Below are 19,083 nucleotides of genomic sequence, written 5' to 3' on the forward strand. Positions count from 1 at the left end.
CTGCCATTTAGGGTTCAAGGCAGGCTCCAGGCAGGAAAGCAGTCCTTACAGGTACAGCAGCTGTCTGGCTGACTGCACAGCAGGTCATAAAAGTAGGTCCAGCAGTGAACTTAAGATTGGGTCTGAAGGTCCTATTTTTATTTTACACCATCATTTTGTTATCCTAGAAGTTGAGTGAAGCTTCTGGAAAGGTTCTTTGAAGTCTATGAAATTTCCTGATTTCGCTTCCTGGCATCAAGTTGGCTGCAGTGACAATACAGGGTCAATAAAGCGTATGTGTGGAGACAGGACGGAGCCAATTCAGGTTTAAGTGGAAAAAAAAAGAAAAGAAACTGAGCTCAGCTCTGTCCCCCTCTTCCTTCCTGTGATGGCACACCTAATACCTCTATTGTGTGACTGTCTTGGAGGAATTCACAAAGTCATGTGACCCAAGATAGTCTGCAGGTACAAAGGGCTAGGGCAGGAAGACTACATCTTTCTAAAATTGGCATTTTAAAAATTGTAATGAAAAAGATGATGTTACCATTTAAGATGGTTTAACATTACAATTTCCCGGGTAAAAAACGTGACAGATCTACCTGAGCCCAATTGGAAACCACACATATTAAATGTAATAAGGTATCCCCAGTTTTATCATATGGGAACGGTAACCCTCACAGTAGTATTTGTTTGTCACTACCAGGAAAGGCAAGACTTTAAAGTGCCTGCCCAACCTTTAATTACATAACACTATGTGTTACCTAGGGCCTAACTTAGATGTGCCTTATATTCAATAAAAGGGGAGTTTAAGACTTGGCAAGTGGGTTAAAATGGCAAGTTCACATGGCAGTGTGAGACTGCATTCAGGCTGCAATGGCAGGCCTGGGACACATTTTAAAGGTCCACTTAGGTGGGTGAGACAATACGTCCTACATGCCCGCTGGTAGCATTTAATTTAGGGGACCTGGGTATATGATATACCATTCTACAAGGGACTTCCAAGTAAATTAAATATGCCAAACATGTATAAGTCAATTATGCTGTGTTTTAGGGAGAGACAAATAAGAAATGAAAAATATACAATAGTCCCATCTGCTCACCATCCAGTAGATTGGAGTTTCCAGTCCCAGGTGGCATTCTACACTACCAGAGAAATATATAAGGTATACTGGAATACAGGAAATATGCATATCAATGCATGAATACATTACCACTGCTTAAACATTCCTTCTCAGGATTATTTTTTCGCAGCTTGAATTAGTCAAACGTGTTTGCATTCTTTGCTTCCCTACATATATTGTCAGTTATATGCCACAGAGCTTTACAGTTGGTAAGAAATTTTAGCTCCTATATTTGACTGCCAAATAGTTTCTTAACTGATTTTACTCTCCATGAGAGCAATCACCTGGGCTTGTTCTTCATTCCTTATTTTTCTTTTTCTTGCTAGGTACTGTCACAGAGCTTTTCCCATTTTTCTACCATACGGAAACTGACTCTTATTCTGGTGAAGGCAGAGGTTGTGTTTCTCTGCTATTTACTTTTATTCTTTCTGAAAACCCTTGGTTTCTTTGGTTTTACTAGTCGATTGTAAAGCTAAATGTTCACAATTGTTTTTAGACATGATGTCTGAGGCTTTCCAGATGAAGGCGCTTGGGTTACAGAAACACACGTAGACAAGACACAACAGAATTCATTCATGATAAAATTCACTTAACTGTCTCTCAATTTGGACATATGACTTACTTCATAATTTTTCTCATGTTTTTTTTCATATAATATTGATTTTTGATACATATTTAGACATTCATGGTTTCTATTGTATGACTAATTTGACTTATTCTGCAATATTATTCCTACATTAATTCTATTGTTGAAACAATATACATGAAACAATTGTTTGATAACGTTGTTCATTGAGCAATATTAATTCAATAGATTTGTTATATACAATTGTATTTTCCCTGTCTTTGGAATAGGTATAAGTAGCAGGGGATCCTTATATGGAGACTCAAGTCCCTACTACATACAGCTTTTCCCCTGTGCAGAAGTCTTTAAGGTGAGTGACCACTCCTTCAAAGCAGCCAATTGGCATTGGTTTCAAATAAAGGCACTCTACCCCTCAAAGCACTCAATCCCATTAGGCGGTCATGCCCCTACTAAACACAGACTTCAGGCCAGATGTAGGTAATTCTATTTTACCGGTTCATAAATACCGAATTTTACTCATTCGGTATTTATGAATCGGTAAAATAGAAGGGGGGAGATGTAGGTATTTCTAGAAATAGAAATACCGAATCGTTAATAGTCGGTATTTACCGATTCGGTAAATACCGAATCAGTATTTCCTATTGATTCCTATGGGCTGTGAAGCCCATAGGAATCAATGGGAAATACTGATTCGGTAATTACTGAATCGGTAAATACCGATTTCAGCAAGGGTGCAGGGGGTGTCACTTTGACACCCTCTAGCACCCCGAATACAGGCATGTGTGTCATGTGGCACACAGACATGCCCTAAGGGCATGTCTGTCTGTCACATGGCATAGGTGTGCATGCACACATGTGCATGCACACCTGGATTCGGTATTGTACCACCCAATTGGATTGGGTGGTAAAATACCGAATCTGTAAGGCCTGTGGGACTCAGAAGAGTCCCACCTACATCTTGAAGTTACCGAATCGGTAAAATAGGGCCCCTACATGCCAATTCTTAAATACCGGCCGTTACCAACCGGTATTTTGGCTCCTACATCTGGCCCTTCATCTTTTACAGAAGTTTTTATGAAGAGCCTACTCCATCCAGTCACTCAAGTCCCACTTTGAACACACATTTTATCATGGCCTTCAACTTGTGAGTAATCTTTACAGAGAGATGACCCCACCAGACACCCAATCCTCATTGGGTGGCAAAGCCTTCAATGTGAACAGATGCCTTTTAGTAGAGTCCAGTCCCTAAAAACACCAAGCCCATTACACAGCCAATCTGCCCCTGTGCAGAGACTTCACCTGTTACAAAGGTCTTTCTATTATATTCCTTGCTGAATGGAAACTTGCAATGTTGAATAAATATAAAATAAACATTGCAAGTTTCCGTCCAGCAAGGAAAATGCACACTTTTATCTTTGACCAGGGTGCCCAGATTACCAAAATGTTCCAGTTGTTGTCCATTTGTGACAATGGTATTTTCCCTGCCTTTTGAATAGGTATAAAAAGCATGGGGTCCTTAGATAGACACTCAAGTCCCTACTAAATACAGCTTCCGCCTTGTGCAAAAGTCTTTAAGGTGAGTGACCACTCCTTCAAAGCAGCTAAATGGCTTGGCCTCAAATATAGACACCCTACACCTCAAGACACTCAATCCCATTAGGTGGTCATGCCCCTACTATACACAGACTTCATCTTGTACAGACGTTTTTATGACAAGCATACTCATCCAGTCACCCAAATCCCACTTTGAACATACTTTTTATCATGGCCTTCATCTTGTGAGTAATCTTTACAGCGGGATGACCTCCACCAGACAACCAAGCCTCAATGGGTGGCAAAGCTTGATCAGCGCATTGCCTTCAATGTATTCAGAAGACTTTGTGGAGAGTTCAATCCTTAAAAAAAAACATTACACAGCCAACCTGCTACTGTGCAGAGACTTCACCAGTTACAAATGTCTTACAGGAGAGCCCACGCCATGAAGACTGCTGGACCCCATTAGGTGGCCATGCCCTTACCATGCACACCATTCACCTTGTGCATAAATTATCATTGAGAGCCCACTCACTCCAGACAACCAGGTCCCATTAGCATGCAAATCATACTTTTACCTCCAGAAACCCAAGCCCCATTAATTGGTAAAACCCCTATTAAGCACTGGCTTCCTCTTGTACCTTCATGGAGTACCCACTCCCACCAGACAACTAAGCTCTATTATGTGATCAAGCCCCTGCCACACACAGACTTTCCTTAATACAGAAATCGTCGTGGAAAGCCCCCTTTTGGTAGCCATTTCCCTACTATGCAGATCCATCACCTCAAAACACACTAGTTCCAATAGGTGGCCAAGCTTATGCTATGCACAACTTTCGCATTGTCCAACAGTATTCAAGGAGAGCGCACTCCGTCCAGACAGCCAAGCCCCATTAGTCGGACAAGCCCCTCCTACTTATACACTAAGCTCAATTAAGTGAACAAACCCTTACTAGGCACAGCCTTTGACTTGTACTGAATTTTCTCCTGAGAACCCACCACATCCAAATACCAAACCACATTTGGTGGCAAAGCTACTATGAACTAACTTCCTCTACAAAAACACAAACTCCATTATGTGTTTAAACTATGAACTCACTCCCTTCAGACATCCAAGCCTCATTAGGTGGTCATGTCCATATGTGCACACCCTTTGCCTCCAGATATCAAATCCCATTAATTGGCCAAGCAGCAGCCATTCCCTGCCTTTTATCTTGTGCAGCCGTCTTAACCGAGATCTCACTACTCCAATAAAGCCAAGCTCCATCCCTACATTGTACTTCTCTGGTCAATATCCTTGTTGGCACATCCTTTACCTTGTGCAGATGTTTTTTATAGAGAGTCATTTTTCACAAACAGACATCTGCGTCTTGGCTCAAGCTTTGAGTTGAGATGTGGCTGTCTGTTTGGAAACATTCTAGCATTTTTCTTGGTGAATGGAAACTTGCAAATGTTGTTTAAATATACAATCAAAATTGCAAGTTTCCATCCAGCAAGGAAAATGCATACTTCTATCTGTGACCACAGTGACCAGATCCCTAAAATGTGTCAGGTGTTGTACATGCCACCCTCACACATTTACCATTTGTCTATCAGCTGTATAAATCTGTAGTAAGCAACTTGGGGTGCACATTTTACTTATCAGATTGAAACTTGAAATGTTGATTTAAATCTCACACCGATTGTGCACTGCTGCCAATTGAGCATGGGACCTGGTAAGATTTTGGGGCTATATAGTTACACCCCAACACACCACCACACACATACACGCACACACATCTCTCTCGATATATATATTTATTTAGATAAGCACACACACACATATACGCACACACACACATACATATATACACATGTTTACACATACATACACACATACATATTTAAGTATATACACACAAAGACACATTTACATATCTAACAAAAACAAAACCATCTCGGGTGCCAACGTTCATTTTACATTTGGAATTCCCATAATCCTTTCATCAAACAATTTTTGAGTAAAATAATGTACAAAAGATTTAAAGTATTTCATCATCCTTTAAAGATTGTAAAGATGTCCCACCTCGGGTGCTTTTCGATAAAATCCTGGAATCTAGAAAAGCAATTCAATAGACAAAGACAAATTTAAAATATATTTCAAACCACATATAAAAATAGTACTCCAAAATATGATCCTCTCCTCAGAAAAGACAACAAAACACATTTCTGTTATGCATGATACATACATTTCTTCACAAAGTTTACACTCCTTGGTATATATTAATATGATAATAGATGATAAAAGGTCATTGTGCTACAATGCACAAAAAAATCTTTTCTTCCCAGGGTCCAAGAAGAGGAGGTTGCTCCTTTTTTGCCACCAAACTCTGGAACCCATTGCCTATGACCCTATGTTTTGCTCCTTACGAATCATTTCTTCACAAACTGCTAAAGACTTCTCTTTTTGATGCATACACTTTCTGTTGAGGTTTAACTAGTCTTCTTCTCTTATATAATAGGACAGCTGGCGCTGGGCACTTCTTTTGGTAGCAGCTGCATGCTTTATACATTTTATCATAGTGTATTATATTGTATGATATACCTGGACTCTTTTCTACTTAGCTCCTATTCCCTGTCACTCTTTATCTATCTCACAGGGGCAGAATATATTTATTTACTTATTTTCTTATCCCCCATTGACTTTTTTGGGGGGGGCAATTATTTGGCAATCTCATAACTGGAATCTTTCCTTCTTAATGCTCTTTGATAAGGTCATAATTCTCTTCTACACCGATCATGTTGTACTCTCTATAAATACTTTGGAGCAAGAACATTGCAGCAAATAAATAACATAGGCTCAGATTTAATTACTCTGTCCCCATGGTGGAGAGGTCAATAACTTAGATTATAAATGACCCCCAAGATGGCAATCTTTTATAAAGGTATTGAAAGGAACCGCCGCTGCAGTGGTTGCTGCCAAAGCATTTTACTGTTTGCTTCAGGGCGGCATTGGAAGGATGTGCAGCCTTGTAGCAAATAGCATTGTTTTCAAAACTAAAATCCCAATACAGGATTTTCTTTTTGAAAGGAAGAAATATAATGCTTCCCTCATCATGTGAGTCTTCTCCCAGGGCAGCGGGAGCACAATACTTATAATGTGCTGTATTACCAGAATTTACCGTAAAAATCGTGCTACATTTCTGCCTAAATAAGTTAGGAGGACATGTAGCTCTTTCTCTGATGGCCCTGCGAAGTAAAGGCTGCCAGAGTCGTTTGGCCACAGTGGAGACAGTGCTCACCACTGTGGCCAAGCTGAAGGTCTTCTGTTATTTAAATGGGGCAGGTGGACCTTCATATTGGTGGTACATTTAACCTGTCATCATTGTGATGGATTGCAAATACCGCAAATGTATACATTTGACTCTGATTCACTCCTATATGCAATGCTTCTTTTAGCATTGATGTTATCCTAAAAGGTGAATACAACTCATTATGTTCTCATATTTACTCCATGCCTTACATTACTTGCATTTAGTAAAACCTGCTTTTGGTTTTACCCTGACTCCCTTTCCTTTGTGACTTCACTCTATCATATCTCCTCATGCAAGCCTTCCAATATGTAATCAGTAGTGTTCAAGTCATGAGTGTCCGCATAGTAGGGTCGCATTTCAGTAAATGCCAGTGCTATGTTGTCCCATGGAGGTGGCAATTTTGGGCTTATTTACTGGGCTGTCACATGTGATATACACTATGTACAGAATGGAGAGGATGGTATCTGATTTTTGATGAACACAACAAAGATTATTGGATAGATATCAATGTCCCACCAACTATATTTGTTATATATTTTTTACAGGGTTATGTCCAGAATGACAAATGCAGAGTTGTGTTTGGGAAACGAGACTCCAAACATTATTTTATTAACATTGCATTGATTTAATATTTTGTAGATTGAATTGTATTTATCCTCAACTTCATTTGGGAGGTTTGTTTACTATTGTGTAGATTGCATTATTTTTCTCTTCCACTTTATGTAATTAATGCTTTTCTGGTTTTGATTTCACTTTGTGCAACATTTTGAACTTCACCTCTCATAAGATGGCACTGGATGTAGCATCTACGTGGGTCTGCTTTCGGTGTTGTTGAATTTGGTGTTATTTAAAATCTGTACTTCACTATTGTCGTTATGTGATCCAGGCCCTTTGTGGATGAAACAAATCTTGGATAATGAAGAATAAATATCCTTTGCTCTTCTATTGTGTGTGTGAGTGTCATCCTCTAATAATTTGTTTCGGAATTGGTTTTGTATCTATATACACATGCACGCACCCACAACAAACACATATAAATAATGGTTAAGGTACATATATGTATATATTTGAAGTTAGGCTGAGTAAAATTATTTTTACCTCAGTACTTACCTTCATAATATTTGGTACTTGGAATTTACGGCTTCAACTTTAGGCTCATGATATTAAGTAGTCGATATTCTGTTGGAATACTACTCATATCACTTGTAAGATTCACTGTGCATTCGGCCAAAGGCATCATAACAATCACATGCTTGGGGACAGATTTAGCTACACTTATCACAAGTGCCGTGTTACAAAAAGAACTTTGTGTGAAGGGTGCACTTTCAAGACAAAAACTATGCTAAATATCACACATTGTCAGAGGTCATAGATACAGGACCAAAAATGTGCCAGCAAAATGGAAAGAGCAAAAGTGCAATACCTTAGTAGATAGATCACTTTCCCACTATCTCTCTTTTTATGCAATGCAGTGCAGCAACTTTGGTTGCTGATCTGCATTGCTTGATTTCTTAGTAAAAGTATCCCTAAATGTTCAGGTCATCTGAACTGTGATATCCTTCTAAATCCTAAACAAAAAAACGTTGTCACTTTTTGATGTCAGTTCTACTTAAAGCCTTTATCTCCCAAGTTTATGACATGATATTAACTTGCCCATATTTTATCTGCCAAGGACAAGAGAGAGTCTCATGGTGTAAAATTGTAGAGATTCATCTTTCTGTGTTCTCTTGGGAGGAGATCAGACGTCCAAGGGTCTAATTTGAATTTCAAAGTTCCTGGTTTTTATTGTTCTGAAGCCCGGTTCATAATTCCTTATGTTTGTTTCGCCCTGTCTCCTTGCTGTCTTATTTGCTCTATATTCTGATTATTCTTTCAGTTTGAAAATATTGAGAGGATTCTCAGTTGTTATATTTTTTTTAATTTAGGGCCTGATTATGTTGTCAGTCGGAGTTGCCTCCAACCAACATCTCTGCGGTTTCGGATCCAACCGCCCTTGGGTGGGTGGTCCGAAACTGCAATTACTATGCAACTGCACATTTCCCAATGGAGTTTGTGCTGCACAAGCTACCATAGAGAAATGAGATTTACTGTAATCCCTATCCTGATGGTGCCTTCCAAACAGCGCAGGGATGTACAGGGGGCACCAATAGGTGACCCCTGCCCAAAACCGGAAGCCACAGAAGGAGGGGTCCCGGCTAGGAGCACCACCAAGTCACTTTCCAACCAGCCTTCCATGTCGGAAAACTCCAGGCAAGTTTTCCATGCCGGAAAAACTGACATGGAAAGCCTATGGGAAACTGACCTCATAATCTCCACAGCATAAACGCCATCCGTAAGGGATTAAGTGGTGATTACGACTAGCCGATGGACTCTTTGAGCCAGTTCAAAGCCATTTGGATTGACTGGCCGGTTTGGACTCCGACCACTGTCATTGAAATATGGTCGTTGGACTTTATACCAAGAATGTCAGTTGGTAAGCCTCCGACGAACGGTCGAAGGCTTACTGACCAACATCCTAATCAGGCATTTAGTTGTTAATTATTTACGTGCTGTTTAAACAAATACATGTATTTCTTGAATTAATTAAATATATTTTGTAATAAGAATGAAAATTGTATGTTATTTTTATTTCATTCGAATTTTAATTGTACATATATTGAAGAAAAGTGTTACATATTTTAAGTATTGTAAAATATGCTATTACAATGTTATTGTAATATTCTTCAGTTTAAAGTTAAACATTTAGTTCTATTCTTTTGCAATTATTATTTTTTTTTGAAGAATTTATAGTGTGGAGTGGAGCTTGTATATGATCTAAGTTACGAGCGCCCTGAATAGCTCTGGCACCTGGGTCCCTATCAGCTGTGTTCTCAGATACCTGAGGGCAGACTGCATCCTAAATGTTGCGTTTCCGGACTTCTTTTGTCTAACAGTCATCATGCGTGCCCTCACCTTGCTCCAGCGGGCCTTTACCTTCTGCACTTAGTACTGTCTCTCCCCCCACCCTATCCAGGTTTGTGCTGCCATAGAGTGTGGCTGCCCTCTGCACTCATGGATGCATCCTTTTATGAAGAGCCTACTCAGCCAGTCACCCAAATCCCACTTTGAACACACTTTTTATCATGGCCTTCATATTGTGAGAAATCTTTACAGAAAGATGACCTCCGCCAGACACCCAAGCCGCATTGGGTGGCAAAGCTTGTTCTGTGCATAGCCTTCAATGTGTTCAGAAGACTTTGTGGAGAGTCCAATCATTAAAAAAAAAAAACTTTACACAGCCACCCTGCTACTATGCAGAGACTTCACCTGTTACAAATGTCTTCCAGGAGAGCCCACCCCATCAAGACAGCCAGACCCCATTAGGTGGCCATGCCCTTACTATGCACACCATTCCCCTTGTGCATAAATCATCACTGAGAGCACACTCACTCCAGACAACCAAGTCCCATTAGCATGCAAAACATACTTTTACATCCAGATACCCGGCCCCATTAATTGGTGAAACCCCTATTAAGCACTGGCTTCCTCTTGTACCTTCATGGAGTACCCACTCCCACTAGAAAACTAAGCTCTATTATGTGATCAAGCCCCTGCCACTCACAGACTTTCCTTTATACAGAAATCGTCATGGAAAGCCCTCTTTTAGTGGCCAATTCCCTACTATGCAGATTCATCATCTCAAAACACACTAGTTCCAATAGGTGGCCAAGCTTATGCTATGCACAACTTTCGTATTGCACAACAGTATTCAAGGAGAGCGCCCTCCGTCCAGACAGCCAAGCCCCATTAGTCGGCCAAGACCCTCCTACTTATACCCTAAGCTCAATTAAGTGAACAAACCCTTACTAGGCACAGCCTTTGACTTGTACTGAATTTTTTCCTGAGAACCCACCACGTCCAAATACCAAACCACATTTGGTGGCAAAGCTACTATGAACTAACTTCCTCTACAAATACACAAACCCCATTATGTGTTTAAACTATTAACTCACTTCCTTCAGACATCCAAGCCCCATTAGGTGGTAATGCCCATACTTTGCACACCCTTTGCCTCCAGATATCAAATCCCATTAATTGGCCAAGCAGCAGCCATTAATAATAATAATAATAATAGGCAGTCTTGTAGAGCGCAATGGTGACGCACAACGGCGTGTCCCCGCGCTGAGATGCGAGCGTGTTCAGAGGAAGTTCTGAGGGGAAGGCCCGCTATCTGGCAAAGAGAAATGTTTTCAGCTTGGCCCTGAAGATAGACTCTGATGGTTCCAGACGCAGCGCTACCGGAAGTTTATTCCAGCAGGATGCGGCGAGGTACCTGAAGGATCTGCCACCCATCCTCGCTCTGGACACCTTTGGAATAGTCAGGCGCCCTGAGCCAGAGGATCTTAGCGCACGGGATGGCTCGTATTCTCAGCCTTTCATCTTGTACTGACGTCTTAACCGAGATCTCACTACTCCAATAAAGCCAAGCACCATCCCTACATTGTACTTCTCTGGTCAATCCCCTTGTTGGCACATCCTTTACCTTGTGCATATGTTTTTTATAGAGAGTCATTTTTCACAAACGGACATCTGCATCTTGCCTCAAGCTTTGAGTTGAGATGTGGCTGTCTGTTTGTAAACGTTCTAGCATTTTCTTGGTGAATGGAAACTTGCAAATGTTATTTAAATATACAATCACCATTGCAAGTTTCCGATCGAGGAGGAACATGGCGGAGGGCTGACGCCGTCTGCGGGAGCTCCGATCCGGTTGAGCAATTCCCCCGTGTGAATGCAGTAAATAACGGCATCTTAATGGCGCCTTAACACTATCCTATTTTTGCTTGTATTTTTCATCTTTTCTCCTCCGCTTATTCCGCCCTCCATCTACCTCTGCCGTGGCGCGATGTGAGCCCCGCCTGCCTGCCTGCATTGGTCGCGAGACTGAGACTGAGACTGTCCGACCGGTGCTAGGACCACGGGCAGGAGAAATCTCAATGTCCGCTGCTACCGTCAGAGAAGCCGTAGAGCTGGCTATGAGAGCGTTGGAGGGCGGCACCGGTAGCAGCAGCACCACAGACTGGGCACAAGCTCGAGATCAAGATCAAGATCAGGAGCGGGAGCAAGAGAACAGGCCGTTTGGTTGCGCAAAACTCTGGCACAGGGTAAGGTTGGTGCTTGCCAGGATCAACCACCGTGCCCCTACAGGAACACAAGTAATAAGGTCAGTCAAGGTAGGAAGGGGTGTCGTGCTGGAAGCCCCAGGAGTTAATGTACACTACAATGGTATCTTTCAAGGGTATTCTGACTTTGGGCTCTGTTTAAGCGAAGTTGGGAGCAAAACCCCCCACTCTGTGATAGCCCCTGCCTCCCTGCAACTGGAACTACGGAGGGTGATGAGCTCTGACATTCTCCAACCCACTAGTGCACTACTTCCAGATCACCCCAGAGTGTCAGGTGCTCCCCCTCTATCAGCAAAAAGTAGCGAGGTAGTAACAACTTCGCTCTCAGTCTCTACTGCTCCCACAGTAGGGATTACCAGAAATACATATCAGCTTAGGTCAAACTCGGAGCTGCAAAAGTCAGTTTTTTTGGTGGCTAGTGCCTCAGCACAACCTGGGATAGTCGCGTCTTCCCCCAAGGGGCGAAGGAAAGAGAAGAAGGAGAGGAATATAAAGTTTGAGATTGTGGAGCCTAAACGGAGACTGCAAAATAATTTGCCCCCCCAAGGTAAACCGACCCCCTCATTGAAATCCTACTTTAAAATCCTGGAGCAGGCCATGGATTCCAAGGGAGGCAAGCCACTCATCCCCCCCCCCCCTATATCAACAAAGGGCTCTACTCCAGCCCTACAAATCCCGGCTTCATCATCAAAGGACTCTCCTTTTATCCCACAAATCCCAGCTCCAGCTACAATTACGCAACCAATTTCTCTAAAAAACAGATACACTGCTCTGGGTGGGGATTTGGAAAGAGAGGAGGTGCCCCCTGTAGATGAGGAGGTCCCTCATGTTATAGTGGACGGCTCTGCCGGGCCCGGGCTCTTTCAATTAGAGTCTCTTCTACATGCCATGAGGGAGGATTTACTATCTAAGTTTGTAATATCTGAGGCAAACCAGAAAAGCATACATGACCAATGCGCAAATTTGGAGGCCAAACTGGACGATGTATCTAAGCGGACTGTCGCACTGGAGGAAGAGGTGTACCTCCTCACAGGAGCTTCGCCACGTCACGCGAGAGACCTAGAGGCTCTCAGAACCCAAAATAAAAATCTCCAAATGGATATTGAGAGACTTGAGATACATTCCAGAAGGAATAATTTGAAATTTCTAAAGATCCCGGAGGGAGTCGAGAGTGGGGATGTTAAATCAATCATCTGTAAACTCCTTAGAGAGGAGATACTAAAGTATAGAGCGGACATAGACCTGGAGGCGGAAATACAGAGAGCCCACAGGGATCCTTTCATGTTACACTAAGAGAGGAAAGCACCTAGGAAGATCTTGGTGAACTTTCTCACCTATACTGTAAAAGAGCTAATTCTGGGTAAAGCGCTCTCTGACACAACTCTTCAGGTAGATTCCACCAAATATTTAATTCGGTCGGACGTAGGGAAGGCAACAGCACAAAGACAGTGGGAGTTGGGGAGTAGAATGTCAGACCTGAGAAGCTTGGGCGCTCAGGTCCAAATGAAATTCCCGGCATTTCTAAAAGTAGTCTGGAGGAACAAAACTCACAATTTTCTATCCCCCATGAAGTTGACTCCTTCATTACTTTAATGAAAGAGAACCCTCAGTAGAATCTTCTAACTGAAAATAGAACGAAAGGAAGAGAAAGAGGAAAAGCAGTAGTGAGGGCTGGGGCTTAATGAGACTATCTTTTAAATCACTAAGGAGGGAGATGGGGGAAAAAGAAAATATAATATATGTATATATATATATATATATATATATATATATATATATATATATATATATATATATATAGGATGCAACACAATAAAGAAAAAAAAACACTTACACATACTGAATAGAAAATGTTATCACTTGATAGGCTATGGGAGATAGCTTCTTGAAAAAGAAGTGAGATATTAGCGTTACACGTTTTACACGTAACTCTACACATAGGTGTCTGAATTCCTTTTAAACGGCAGGAGGGATTCCGACCGGGTCAGGGGAGCCCCCAATAGGCAACAAGATCGCCAATGTAGGTATGGGAGGGGTTCCTCATGGAAGGTGGGCAGCTAGTGGGGTGGCAGAAGGGGAAAAAAGGGAAAAAATAATATTCCTCATATACATTTTAAGGAGCATAGCGGGTATGGAAGGGAGCAGGGCAATTTATCTCAAAACCAGTTGGTATGGTCAACATGATTAATAAAATTAAATGTATTAGCTGGAATGTCAATGGCTTGAGAAACAGGAGGAAACTGTCCAGGGTTAATGAATATTTATGCACGTCTGGGGCGCACATGTGCTTGCTCGAGGAGACCCACTTAGAGGGACGGGAGTGTGAGGCTGGGCCGGGAAAGCGAGGGTGGGTCCAAGATATTCTATTTTCTGACCGGAGTGGCAGCACGAGAGGTGTGGCAATTGTGATCAGAGCTAATGCAGGTATTAGGGTGGTTAAATTCGAAACAGATCACTCAGGGAGGTGGTTGGTGGCGTCCCTACAATGTCAGAGCACTCCATTTGTATAAGCTGTATATTATGGCCCTAATCAAGATGTGCCAGGAGCACTTTTGAAGCTTAAAGCCAGCCTTCTGGACCACCCTGGGCCTGTTATCCTTGGGGGTGATTTTAACTTGATCTTTGACGAAAAGCTGGATCGTACATCTAGAGTTAAATTTACACCCCCACTGAGATCTCGGATGGAGCTTAAGAACCTAATTAAAGACAACAACCTCATTGATGTTTGGAGAGCCAAAAACAGTACAAAAAGGGACTTTTCCTTTTACAGTCTTAGACACGGTCACCATTCCAGAATCGACTTCTTCCTCCTGGATCAGTCGTTACTTGCCTCTGATGATACCATCTTCTACATCCCTGCTATACTGTCAGACCACTCGACTGTGGAGTTAGTAATTAGTTTTAAACAAAAAGAACTGCAGAGGAGGTGGTCTCTAGATAGAACTTTATTACTAGAAGAAGGCATGAGGCTGGAATTGATAACTTTGACTGAGGATTTCTTTAAAAACAACATCGGCTCAACTACTCAGCAGGTTATTTGGGAAACCTTTAAACTTTCCTGAGATGCCTGTTGACTACCGGGTCCATCAGAAGGAACAAGTTGAATAAAAAGAGGAAGAAAGAAGATCTCCTTAAACTTAAACTAAAAGAACAGGAGCTTCAGGTAGCCTCATCTAACCAGTCAAACATCAAACCTCAGTTGCAAAAAGAGCTAGACGATCTGCGGGCAGATTATCAGGCAGGTCTAGATAACGTTCTTAAAGGTAGATGGGATGCCAGCAAGCTCCAACATTTCCCATATGGGTAGAAATGGCATGGAAATTGCGGATGGATAGAAATAGAAACCAGATCAATAGTTTACTTCTGCGAAGCACAGGTATAATTTCACCTGAGGATGAGCAAATCAGGGAAGAGGCCGAATCCTTCTTTCAAACGCTCTATACTGCTAAAGTAAACCACTCCCCTCTGATGGTAGAAAGCTGGCTGAGTAAAATACAGCTTCCTTGCCTGTCCGAAGATGATATAATTTATCTCTCCTCAGATATAAGGGAAGGGGAAATAAGATCCCAGCTCATGAAAATGGCTAAAGGGAAGGCAGCCGGGCCTGACGGACTTCCTGTGGAAGTGTATAGGATAGTTATTGATCAAATAATACCCGTTCTCACAACCCTGTTCAATAAAATCCTCATAGAGGGGGAGAGGGCTCCTGACTCATGGGCAGTAGCTACTGTATCCTTGATCTTAAAGCCAAATAAAGATCCTTCCAAAATCGAATCTCATAGACCGATTTCTTTGTTAAATACGGACTATAAAGTCTTCGCGGGAGTGCTAGCAGCTAGATTGTCCAAAATAGTAAAAACAATTATCCAACAAGATCAGCGGGGCTTCATCCCGGATAGACAACTTAATGAATTGACATTCCAAGCCATCGTAGCGATAGATGTTGCAGTCAACAAAAAGCTTCCACTGACCTTGGCGGCGGTCGAAGCCGCCTAGGCGTTTGATCAAGTTGACTGACTGTATCTATGGAAGGCTCTGGCTGGTTTTGGTTTTGGAAACAACTTTATAATGGCTATGAGATCCCTATACTCTTCTCCGCGTGCAAACATCTTAATCAATGGCTCTCTAACTAAGTGGGTGCCTATTGCCCGCGGGACTAGGCAGGGCTGTCCATATTCACCTTTGCTGTTTAATTTGTATATACAGCCTTTTGTTTGTTTGCTTAGGTCTGATTTGGTGTTTAAACCTTTTAAGATTTTTGATTTAGAGTTAAAATTTGCGTTATATGCAGATGACCTGTTTATGTTCACTCCAAACCCTGGGGACGCCCTGCCCAGGTTAGTAGACTTGGCTGAGGAGTTTGGAGAGGTCTCTGGCTACTTCATTAATAAGGATAAAACCGAAATCATAGAGTGGAACCAAGATCTTGGGACTGTGGGAGCTAAGTCTAAGATGAGGTATTTGGGGGTTCTTTTGGCCCACAAAATCGAAGACATAACAACAATTAACTTGGATAGGGTTTCAAGGGATGTGCCCATTTGCAAAGATGGTCATCTCTCCCTTTAAACATCTTTGGGAGAGTAAATTTGATTAAGATGATCATCCTCCCCAAACTCACATTTTTATTTAATTCTATCCCCTTATCATTTCATACACCATCTATTAAAAAGCTACAAGGGAAACTTGGTTCTTTTATATGGAACTCAAAATCGCCAAGAATATCTTGGAAAAAGCTCAGGAGAACCCTAAAAACAGGAGGATTGGCCTTCCCAGACCTGCTGGTTTATTGCCACGCTTTCCATTTTAAAAACTTCAGATTACTGGCGGATAAAACTGACACATCGTCCCTAGGCTCATTATTTCAAGCGCTGTTGTAGGATGTTCCACAGGGTCAAGCACACTTTCTTTTCAAGTATGGAGACCCGAAAAAAAAAAAAATAAGACTTAAGACTCTGGAGGACAGCCTTAAGAAATTGGGTTTTTGTTAGGCAGAGGCTTGATATTCCCTACTATGCAGCGCAGGCCCCGACCTGGGAATCCCCTGGCACGCCGGCTTGCCTTGATGACCAACTATCCCAGCCTCTTAGGACAGCGGGGATTGAATATTGGGGAGATCTCCAGGAAGACTCACAGCTTTTAAATTGTGAGGTCCTATCTAGCCTGGCTGGGGGAACTCTCACCAGATTCAAACATCCCCAACTGACCAGATGGTGGCTATCGAGACCTTGGAATCTCAGTAATCCTAATCCCAAATTTGACCTTATATTCAGAACTGGCCGGTGGAAGAACCAAATTTCATATTGGCACGTAGCCATGCTAGAAGCCGAGAATATCACGGAACCTGAGCTACAAAAACTTTGGGAGAACGTATTTAATATCGATAGTGAGATCTCTGTGGGCTTGTGGACTGACTCCTTCATCATTCTGCAGTCTGTGGTAAAGCCTGCCACACTGAAGCGGAATCATCTCTATACTATGTATAGGGCATATATAACCCCCAAAAAATTCATGACATTTTCCAACTTAGAATACCATTGTCCAAGATGTAGTCATCTGGCTGCGGATGATGTACACATGTTCGCTGCCTGTCCAGAAATAAGAAACTATTGGGACAAGGTCCAGGATTTTCTGGAAGATGTTCTCCAACTACCGTTGGAAATTATCACCAGCACCATTCTGGGTTGGGCTCTGCCTAAAATATCAACGATTCCCATACAAGGTTTATCTTTTATGTCATGCTTCTTGCAAGGCGCAAAATCTGTAGAGCATGGAAATACCCAATACCCCCCTCCTTTTCGAACTGCCTCAAACATGTTATTTTTACCAGCAAATCCGACATGGCATGTGATCCTACAAGTTTTGATAAAGTCTGGGTGCCTTTGGTGGCTTGGCAGGATAGGTGAAAGGTGAAAGATAATTTGGTCTTCCCATGATTTATCCTGGGCCCTGCTGGTTCCCTTATCTTCCTAATAATGCAGGGAGTCAGCTACGGCATGAACAGGAGTGGATCGAGAAAGCAGTAGCAACTTGAGGGATCAGGCATGGCTTTTTCTGAGTATGGTCTAACATCAGGGCTGGATAAGGTTGACCAATTCTTTTTGAGCTGCCTAGTTTCCCTTCAAGAATTCCATATTGGTATATGAGGAAAACCCCCCAAAAAAACAAAAACCTTGCAAGTTTCCATCCAGCAAGGAAAATGCATACTTCTATCTGTGACCAGAGTGACCAGATCCCTAAAATGTCTCATGTGTTGAATGTGCCACCCTCACACATTTACCATTTGTCTATCAATTGTATAAATCTGTAGTAAGCAACTTGGGGTGCACATTTTACTTCTCAGATTGAAACTTGCAATGTTGATTTAAATCGCACACCAATTGTGCACTGCTGACAATTGAGCATGGGACCTGGTAAGATTTTGGGGCGATATAGTTACACCCCCACACACCACCACAAACATACATGCACACACATCTCTCTCAAAATACATATTTATTTAGATAAGCACACACACACACACACACACATACACACACACACATACATATACACTCACATGTTTACACATACATACACACATACATATTTATGTATATACACACAAAGACACATTTACATATCTAACAAAAACAAAACCTCCTCGGGTGCCTACGTTCATTTTACATTTGGAATTCCCATAATCCTTTCATCAAACGTTTTTTGAGTAAAAGAATGTACAAAAGATTTAAAGTCTTTCATCATCCTTTAAAGATTGTAAAGATGTCCTACCTTGGGTGCTTTTCGATAAAATCCTGGAATCTAGAAAAGCAATTCAGTAGACAAAGAAAAATTTAAAATATATTTCAAACCACATATAAAAATAGTTCTCCAAAATATGATCCTCTCCCATTACACAGCCAACCTGCTACTGTGCAGAGACTTCACCTGTTACAAATGTCTTCCAGGAGAGCCCACCCCATCAAGACAGCCTGACCCCATTAGGAGGCCATGCCCTTACTATGCACACCATTCCATTTGTGCATAAATCATCACTGAGAGCCCACTCACTCCAGACAACCAAGTCCCATTAGCTTGCAAAACATACTTTTACATCCAGATACCCAAGCCCCATTAATTGGTGAAACCCCTATTAAGCACTGGCTTCCTCTTGTACCTTCATGGAGTACCCACTCCCACTAGACAACTAAACTCTATTATGTGATCAAGCCCCTGCCACAAACAGACTTTCCTTTATACAGAAATCGTCATGGAAAGCCCCCTTTTGGTGGCCAATTCCCTACTATGCAGATCCATCACCTCAAAACACACTAGTTCCAATAGGTGGCCAAGCTTATGCTATGCACAACTTTCGTATTGCACAACAGTATTCAAGGAGAGCGCACTCCGTCCAGACAGCCAAGCCTCATTAGTCG

The 19,083-nt window shown here is 42.0% G+C and overlaps 1 long non-coding RNA gene across 1 annotated transcript in view; it reads right to left on the minus strand.

The window, feature by feature from the left end:
• The window catches only part of LOC144772085 (uncharacterized), a 44,561-nt gene that overhangs the window by 24,276 nt on the left and 1,202 nt on the right, over positions 1-19,083 (minus strand). Inside the window, exons 2-3 of the long non-coding RNA XR_013599639.1 lie at positions 18,440-18,469; positions 5,285-5,314 (exon numbers count right to left, since the gene is read on the minus strand). This is a non-coding gene — a long non-coding RNA (uncharacterized LOC144772085). The remainder of the gene's footprint in view (positions 1-5,284; positions 5,315-18,439; positions 18,470-19,083) is intronic.

The sequence above is a fragment of the Lissotriton helveticus genome, chromosome 8 (genome assembly GCF_964261635.1).
Source record: "Lissotriton helveticus chromosome 8, aLisHel1.1, whole genome shotgun sequence".
NCBI classification, from domain to species: domain Eukaryota; kingdom Metazoa; phylum Chordata; class Amphibia; order Caudata; family Salamandridae; genus Lissotriton; species Lissotriton helveticus.